The sequence below is a fragment of the Amblyomma maculatum genome, chromosome 7 (assembly GCF_055883805.1).
Source record: "Amblyomma maculatum isolate TAMU_Amacu chromosome 7, ASM5588380v1, whole genome shotgun sequence".
NCBI lineage: Eukaryota > Metazoa > Arthropoda > Arachnida > Ixodida > Ixodidae > Amblyomma > Amblyomma maculatum.
The window spans coordinates 94620076-94630163 of record NC_139350.1 but is presented as its reverse complement, the minus strand read 5'-3'; positions in this window follow the sequence as shown (position 1 = coordinate 94630163).

Below are 10088 nucleotides of genomic sequence, written 5' to 3'. Positions count from 1 at the left end.
TTTACCTTTCTTGCATGGCCGTTAAAGAGAACAACGGTGTTGGCGCATTGTTGTAGTGCCAAAATTGTTACTACGTTTGTCATAATGTCGGGATCTGACGAACTCGCTACCTTTCTGAAATGAGAGATTAGCGCCATTTTTCAAGCGCCTACAAATCTTGTTAAACCAGTATTCCTGGTTTCCCTTGCCTTGGTGGCTAGGTATGGTAGCGACGTATAGGTGGTTGATTTTCTAGAAGACGTTATTAAAGGGGCCCACAAACACCTCCCGAGCACTCCTCACAAACTATCTCAGTCGCTAGATTATGCTGCGATACACATTTGAACGCAATAATACACGTCTACGCGCAGTGCAGGTCCCACAATCCCATTCCAAAGTTGGCGCGTTCTTTCCTTCGACTTTTGCCAGTCCTCCTTCTCCTCTGTGCAACGCTGCTACGTGCATGCGTTTTCGAATGACTATTGGTCTGCTTCTTTGCGACGTCACACAGCCATTAAACTATCGCTTATGCCAGAAAAATCGAAATACGCTTAACTTTTAACTATCAGGAAAGAAAATTAGGATGTTTTGTAGACAGAAACATTTTTTCAAAGCTTTTTTTTCCTGCACTTCCGGTCTCGCGCGCGCACGCGCGCATCTTTTTGCCCTTCACGCAGGCACCACGGCAATCGCGGCGCGGTCGCGAGCGGCGATCTCGTTTCAGTTCCGTGCAGTGTACTTGCGGGGCATTTTCCGCTTGTGAATGTTCTCGTTTCTTGTGTCGCCCATGCGAAATGAACTTCGAAGTCGGCTTACAGGTTTACAACATTAAGTCGGTGCTTTAAATGTCGGGCTCCAATCCACTGCGCCTTACGTAGTGCAGCAAAATTTCGGAGGCAACCGCTGCTCCGTTCCTGTGTCCACTAAACCAAAATGCGCACCTCGGATCAAGTCAAGGCGACAACATACGCTGGTAAGTAATGTGTTCACTAGCTTGAACATGGCGCACAGATAAGCGACGGTTTCACAGATGCATCATTACTGTGGCGGCTATTAAAATCCTACCGTCTTAACCGTAAGACTTGATTGCGTGAAACTACTCACGGAGGTTGCATTTTGTCTCGTAGTAAGTTTGTAGGTTATAAACTTTTGCCTTATAGTAAATTAGCTAAGACAACTGTACCTTCCTGGCTTGGCCTTGCGCGATGCGCGAACCCATGGTATCATGTGCCGGCGTTGGCAGCTTTCGGCCCCCGATACTGGCGCAGATTGCGGGATCGCATTGTACGCAGCAGCAGCGAATTAAGCACCCTTACCTAACTTACTGCGAGTAAATAAAAGTTACCGCAATATCAAAGCTCCGTGTGCAGTTTCACCACAAACTACTGAGCGGTTAGGCCGGTGAGATACAAGACGCCGCGGTAAACACGTATTAGCATTCGCATGCTGTATCTGCCCCTTACCATGACGTGCAGTGATGAGGAGGCACCGAAGAAACAAAGAAAACAACTTTATTTCTAGAGAAGGCCTACAGAATTTCTCTAGATAAGTCCTAGAGCATATTCCATTATGTTCTGAGGGTAAACAATTGACGTTATTAAAAAAAAAAAAAAAAACACCTCTCCGCAGCGAAGCGTTGTGCTTTCTTAGTCGCTCAGCAGTATAAATTATCGCTAAGAACACATTAATATATCGCCCACATAATAATAATAAGCGCAATTACACTGTTGTCTTGTAAACTGTGGACCTTAACGGATGCGGAACAGCGAGCCTGTGAAAAGAGAGATGTGACATGGTCACTTGTGAAGTCGGCTCACTTTAATTACTTCCATTTACTTCCAGCTTGACCTCAAGAAGCTGAACAACTCTGATAGGCATAATTATTCGCTCTCTAGCTTTACACACACCCTGAACCCACAGTTGCTCTGTCTTTCCTACTTTTTGTTTCAAGTGGCAGCTTTGATGCAATACTTGAAGGGCCTGCGAGCGGTCGCACACCATGTGGAGTTGCCGCGATAAGCAAACAGCAACATGCTTTGTGTGCACGTTTGCATGGCCGCAGCCAGAAGCGAAACACATAGACATGGGTACAAGACTGCACTCACTACGACAAAAAAAGTCATATGAAACTGCGCTCCAGTTATTGTTAGTTGCAGCAAACATATTGAAACAATTGTTTTGGCTCCAGCGGCCAATGCTGTGCCTCGCTGATGCCAGTCTGTTGAGCATTTGGGTTAAGTATACTGACAGTTGTGCTGTGCAATTGAATAGTCATGATGAAGCACAAATCTGTGCCTGTGTGCAGCAATTACTTCTTTTGACGGTCTTTCATAGGCATCAGTCATAAGGTGGCACTCTGAAGCTTGCTTGCAGCTGTGTCTCTGTGCGAAGAGCCCCGAGACCGTTTCACCGCATCCTGGAGGAGCCTCTGGACGTACGCTGCGCGAAATAGCCATCGTGATTACAACAGTTAACTTAGCTTTTTGTGTAATAACATAAGTAAAACAAAGTTTTAACTTACAAAAAGTATGCTCCATTTTCACTGAAGCGGCACTGAAATGTCCTTTTCTTGATTTTGCCATTTTCACTTTCCAGCCGTCCTCTCCTTTCTTTTTCTGTGCCTGGAGCTTAGAAGAATTTTCATTGAAGTGAATAACAGCCAGATGTGACCTAAAAAGAAGGTAAATATGAATGAATTTCTCATACTTTGGAAAAAAATGTGTTTCTTGTTGTCTACTAGCAAAATTATACCAAGTAGAGGCTACTATAAGAAACCATTATGCATTATATTCAAATCACTGCAGCAGAGATTGCTCCTATTTTAGCTTCTATATCCAGCGCCTTTATATCAAATTAAAAATGTGATGCAATGATCTGCAAGCAGAAAAATTAATGTATGACATGGGCTATATACAACTTCATATCGTGGATCACCCGTGTTCTCCCTGCTGTGGTATTCTAGCGATCATCATTAGTCCAAGTGATCAAGTGAACCTTGAGCATTCTTTCAGTTTCAATACATTAGCTTCGGGACGTTCGAGATGGTTCTAGAGGGGTCGGAAACTTGCGCTGATAACTTCCAGTTCTTTAAAAACTACCTTTGTCTTCGGACTGCACTAAGATGAGGAGCACAAAAGAGAGACAAGGTGTTTTTCCAGCCAGCCCTCCATGCTCGCCCTCAACTTTGTGTCATTGCAGTGTCTCAGCTCATGTCATTTTTGTCTGTATGTATTCCTGGTGCACTGTTCTTTATCTCATCGCATCTGCCTATTCTAATATAACAGCAATGACTTTCAATGAGGACCCTTGGTGGCCTGTGCAGTATGTCTATAGCCTCCTGTCTCACTTTTTCCATGGAAGGGGATTACAGAATGGCTAGTGCTACCATTCTACCAAATATGTTTTTACCATATTATATGAAGCATCCTTGAATGTCAGAAGTGTGCACTGCAGTCTCCTCCAAATGTATGATAACTACCTTTGACATGGAAGTGTTCCAACTTTCGAAAAGAAAGACACAAGATAAGTTCAGCTAATTTTACAGCAGTGTATTTACTATCAGGACGGAAGGATTGTGGCAGCTGGCTCATAAGGTGCATTGAGTGCCTACTTTATGCAGAAGTTGGGATTGAGTTACGTGGAGGGCACTTTTTTTGGCAGATGTCAGGGTCGACTCCTGTGAATCGCAATTGTAGGGTCTCATTTTACCTAGCCTGATAACATGAGAGCTCCAGATCAAGCACTGCACTAAGGAGACTGAAGTCAAGCCCAACTTCCATAAAAAGAAGGCGCCAAATGCGTCCAGTAACACAGCAGCTTCCCCCTCCTCACATTAAAAATAAAAACAAAAAAAAAACCTTTGAACTTTTTTTCTCTAAACCTCAGCACTAGACCATGAGAATGACTGTTTTGAGGTGCTTGAAATTGGTCACAAAGCAATTTTTCAGCCCTCCAGGGCTATTCCATAGCACGAACTAAAAGCAATCTGCTTAGTTGCAAGTTCCAATGGGCTGCTTAGCAAGTTGAAGAATCAAAAGGAGCAAAAGGAAATGGAGCAAATGATATGAACTTCTGGTCTTCTTTTTCGCACTGTGTTCAATTTCCTATGGTCTCTGTTCCTTTTATAATGACAATATTATGTACATACATTAAAAGCTTCATGCAAGGACTTATTGTTTGCACATGCCATGCAGAAAAGTTGGACTACATAGTCACATTAGAGGGAAAAATAATGTCTTGGTCTTCTCTTTCATTCAACAAACCTTACTTGCATCCCACCATCCGAGTATGCAATTGATTTGGGAGCAAACTTGATGACAAAGTTGTGAAAAGATTCAAGGGAAGATGTTTGGGCTTTGGGAGACAGTTGTCGAGTGTCAATCAAAAACTGGGAGTTCTTCAGAATGGAGTTCAGCTTCTTGAAAGCACATGAATCTGTTAAAAATATATACATAAAAAATATATATATAAATATTTGGCTGATGAGTTGCAGTGTTGGTGTGTGTTCTAGTCAATCGTAGATGCTGAACCTGCTTACAGCTGCTTCATTGCAGCTGAAAACAGTTTTAGCATCATATTCTTGAAAACACCCCAGGTCTTGTACTACTATATTACGGTGAAAAGAAATCTAAGAGATGTTGTCGAGCAAACATGCTACACTTTGTCTTCTTTAAAATTGTCAGTATAGGACAGTATGGAAAATCCCATTGTATTTGTGTTCCATACTAGCATGTATAACCAAGCTGCCTCAGTATTAAAATATCTTGCAGTCTCAGCACTCACATTTACATTATTCTGTTTCTTCACTTTATTAGGGGTTTCTTTCTCAGCTATGTCATATGTGAACTTCCTGTTATGTGCGAATGTATACAAAGTTTTTTCTGTGAAGTTCTATTTGCATTACCTATCTCCTAAATTTATCATTGGTTGACAAATGCCACAAGTGTGAGCCGTGCACCTTCCAAACAACATCAAAGTGAAAACTTTACAAAAATAAAACTATGCAAAACAGATTACCTCTGCTCATCCATTGCCTGTTTGCAAGGAGCTAATGCAGGCATTTGATGTATGGTCTATCATGGCCGTCACGCTTATCGCATATGTGGTTCAACAGGCTGCTACATGCTGATGATCAGGTCACCATTACCCTGGCCCAGGGCAGCAACATAGACTTGTGATTGTCTGGATCCATGGTTCTATTGCTTCACAGCCCTTTGACCTGCTCACAGCTTCCAACTTTTTAAATGCAGTATAGAATATTGTTATTACCATGTATTCGCCCTAATTATTAAAGCAAGCAACTGCATGCATCTTTAGTAATGCACCAAGCATCAAAGTAGTGCTGTATGGGCGATTTGCTGCTCTTGCAATATGTCCAGATAGCTGGGTGGTGGTCTGTAGATGAAATTAAAAACTCATTACATAATAATATATGTCAGCAAATGTACCTCTTCACCAATGGTTTGCAACGATAAAACATTTTGTAATTCAATTGTTTGTATTATATAATGATTAATTTGATTCTTTTTATGTATAGACATGCAAGCAGCACTTGCCAAGGGCACTCTTGGTGAGGCTGAAAATAATTTCTCCTAATAATATGCAGAAATTGTCGCCTTTTGTTAAAGACTGCATTGAGACTCGTTAAGTTGAGGCCAGGCCCCCTGCTCGCACTATTGGGCACTGCGGCTGACTTCACACAGTTAATATGAATTGCAGCTTGCCAATTTTCATATCGCAGCATTGCCTTACCTCTCCTATTCTTACCTTTTCCCATTGTAGAATATGGTCAGTCTGAATGATAACAACGTTGTACGTGCAGTACTTGGCGCTGTAGCCGGGGGAGTCGCAAAGCCCATCTCCTGCGAGGTCCACTTCCATTCCATCCAGCTGGCTGATGATCTGCACCCGCTGTTCCTGGAAAAGCTGGGACAAAAATAAATGTGCATTTGTGAGCCACTTGTAACATTGTGCCGAATGTGTCACTCGATCGTTGCACTACTGCATGCGCGCGCTGTTTTTTCTTTTTTTATGACGCAAGCTTGCCATAAGGCATATTATAAGAACCCGTGCAAATTATTTTCCGTTAGGAACCGGAGAAGGCTCTTGCTCTTATTGCTGTCGGTGAGCCATTTGGAGAAGTCCACTTCCCTTGTTGCGGTTAATCCACCCCTCCCCCCCCCTTTCCGCAGGAAAAATCTAGTTGTGTATATAACTCCTGTCTATGCTCCTGTCAAAACCAACTCTTACACTTCCGATCGGCAGCTGATCGCTTAGGGATAAAGAGGCACAACTTTGAGCGACTAAGCCAGTTCAAGCGAGTGATAACGTTTTATTCGCGACCCCCCTCCCCCCCCCCGCCCCCCCTCCCCTCCTGCTGATGGGTAAAGCCTCTTGGCACTTTTTTTTTCTGTTTCCATCTCTTCATTCCTGACTTTCTTCTTATCAACGCCCATCTCGGTTTTCACGTGTTTCTAATTCCTGGCCGCCTCGGTTGGTAAACTTGGACGCGGCTCCATCCGCGCGACATTTCAGGGTGCACTCTGCACAAACACCACACGGCGTTAAAAAAAGAAAAAGAAAAAAAAAAGCTACAGGGCGGGAGTCTGCGATAATAATCGGGCACCGAACAGAGTTTGTTTACTTCCTGTCGGCGCGCGTGTTCGCCGTTGCAGTCAGCTGACGCCGAACCGCGGCTGACAAACTACACCACAGCGCACAACTACGCAGTCCCCTTCTCCTCATCCCCTTCCTTTTTTTTTTCTTTACAATCGATCGTTATCTTTCACGAAGGGGCATCATAAGTCAAAAGCAAGAGGAACCTAAACACGGAGGTTTCAAGGTTCGGGCAAGGTGCACGAGAGAGTTTTCCTCCGCAACGCCCGGAAGACCGCTCTCTGCGATCTCGATTCTGAATTTCTAGTCTTTCGCTAACATCTCATGCCCTTGCTGCGGTACGGATATTATGGACCCCGAGCTTGAAAAGCGACTTCGGCGAATGAGTACCGAGATGGGACTCGACCCCCACAAGTACACGCCGTTGAAGAATCCGCTGCTAAACCCCGACGATGATAGTATACGGCTTATATGGGTGCATTGGTGCGTGGGGTCGACTAGCATAACATTAAAAATAATAAAATCCCATCGTAAGCTCGCCACTGGTTTATTTTGAGCAGTGTAGTTCACAGTGATCATGACAAATCTTGCTATATGCATGCCACAACGCCGAGCAAGATCGCCTGAGTTAAAAAAAAGAAACAATCCACTCTGTACTGTGATAACGCGTCTAAAGCTAATATTATCACAATCTTTTCATTTTACACTTACCGGCAGGGTTGGAAGAAACAGCGTTGGTACCGCTCCTTCATGCAGACTCAGTCTTGTCGGGATCCCCAAATCGCGAACCACATATCCGGGTAAAGCAAACGTAGATAAACGCTGTCTTCACCGATGCTGGCTATCCGATGATATGTAGCCACGGTTTCCGGAGATTGGCGTTTTGAAGCACTTGATGCAGAATGTTTTTCCTGCCGTCACTAGCAATACCTTCGCAGCCAGGGACTGCACACTGTAACAACCTCCCGCTCATGTCCCGTCAACAACAATTCAGCGCTTCGATAACTGCCTTCGCGAACTCAAGAGAGTGACCAGTCTAGCCCAGAGCTGTTCTGCACCCGTCGCTCACACTATGTAACACAAAATCGAAGGTGAGGTCAACGCCAGGGATGTATAGCGTGGCAACAAAACTTTCGCGAGTTCGTGCCGAAGGGCGATTACGATGAAGCAGACGACAAGAGGCCCCCGGCGGCGCGTCGGCAAGCAAGCGCGCCAAAACGGAAGTTGCGGCGTGCGGCGCTAAGCAAAAAAAGTAAAAGCGCAGATGCGTCAGTTGTGACGTGGCAGTGGGCGAGGCCTTGGAGGAGGGTCAGCCTTTGCGCGCGCTAAAAAGTTGAAAAGAGGAGGAAAGCCGCGAAGGCGCAGATATTCAAAATTTGATTGCAAATAACTCTGCTTCCAAATGCCGCATTTAAAAAATTTTTGCGGGAACGTTATCTTACATCGATATTCTTTCACATACTAGGCATAGGAAAACTGTATCGCTAAGGCTGTTTTGGGCCCCTTTAAGGTAGTAACATAGTATAGCTAAATTAGGCTGAATTATTTTGTTGCCTAACATGATGAATTAGAAAATGAACTTTCGCACGCTAAACGATATTTAAGGGTAATGAACAAAACGCTGGTCATTGCAGTCTTGCTCCTAAAAGCAATGATAGACCGCAGTGTTCCCGCACCACTTATCTGCTCTTGTGGTGCTGTGTAGAGCATGATGAAGCACCGCAACAACACAAGGCGTAAGATGGCCAATGTGTGCCAGCGCGCTCCTAATCCACGAGTAAAGAAACGGCTGACAAAGGCGCTTAACAACAGTAATGCGTGAAGAAGTTGCTTTATTAAAATCGGTGGGAATTTTTCAATAATGTCTTCTTGTGAGTAGCTCCGAAACACGCACAGCAAACAGAAATTGTTCCATGCATGCTCATTACACTGGTTTACATTATCTTCAGATGCAGAATAAAACATTTTCTACCTTATTTAAACATTGTAATGTATTTGCAGCCGTAGCAAACACTTTCTCAGTAACCAAAATTTTGTGGCTTGAAATGACTGCACAATCGCTGAATTTCAATGGATACGAAATTTAACAGCACCTGTACATGTATTATTGTTTTGAGAGGTGAAGAGAGTCAAAGACGATCGTCAGACAGTGTGAGGCTCCTCATCCAGTAAATTCAATGGACATTCAGATACAACAAAAACACAGTTACAAACAAATTACAGGATTGCATTTAATTTCACTTAAGAGCTTAATGGCGAGAGCCTTTGCACCTTCTTTTCTTCTACCTCTTCTCTTCCACCTGTATATTGTCTTTGTGTACTCGTTATAATTTCGTTTCTCTCTTTCCTTTGGTGTCGTGGTCGGTGACATCGGCATCTTAGGACTCCTCTGCTTGACACGCGAGACTGAAAGGATTTACATGGACCATACTGGGCTTTTATAGGAACCAGTCTTAAGTAGCCGAATCGGGAAATTATGTCGACGTCAAAACGTATTTCGGCGTCCAGGGCCGGATAAATTATGTCGACTTTAGAACCAATTGCGACGTCTGCCGGACACATCTGGGAAACCAATCTCGCGGGTGTGAGATTTTCAACGTGATCCTTGAAAGGTTTTTGTCTTAAAAGAACGGCACAGACCCAGAACATATTTTGATGTATGGGCGTGAAAGAACTGTTCTCTCCGTTTCTTCGAAGCGTTTGGATAAGAGGCCTCTGTCGGAGGAGCTGCTGCTGTTCGCTTGGAAGGACAAGGGGAAGGGTGTCCAGGCAGTGCGGGATGTCTGCCCTTTTTGGTGCGCCACCAGACTCGATTCGAGCTTGTAAAGCGAACTATGGTGCCTGCATAATTTTTCCATAGGCCTTCTCCCACATCGTCACCCATCTGATCCTCTCTCTTCTCCCCTTCCTCAGGGCAGAGTAGCAGGCCAGATTTTAAACATTCCGGCCAGCCTCTCTGCCTTCCATTTCAATAAACCCATCTATTGATGGAAGAGATGAAATGGGCTCTTTGATAGCTGAAACATCTCAAACTAGTCAAATTCTGTACCTTAGCAGGAATTGGCAGGCGAACGGAAGAGTAAATGTCCTGCATGCCAGGATTATTAACTCACTATAAATACCTCTGGTGCATTTTACGGTGTAGAACTTGCCATGGCACTATATCTCTGTCGCATATTATCTGCTGAACAGCGTCATTTATCTGCTTCTCTAGTGTCATCGAATGTCAAACTAAGCCTATAAATTATGTAGTTACAGTTTCTCTCAATCCATGCCGAAAGGAGGGCCCCTGGTGTGATCTTGGAGCCAGGTTCGTTCATTCAGGGGACGTTCTGCGTAGCAGCTAAAGCATTTAGTGGTGATTTAGCTTGGCTCAGAGCATAAATGAATATAAATATACGATCTAGCGTTCATTGAATTAAATTTTAATTCGCGTATTTTATACGTATGGTTAGGTTTAGCGAAGCATGCAACGGGTGATTTAGGCTTTGCTT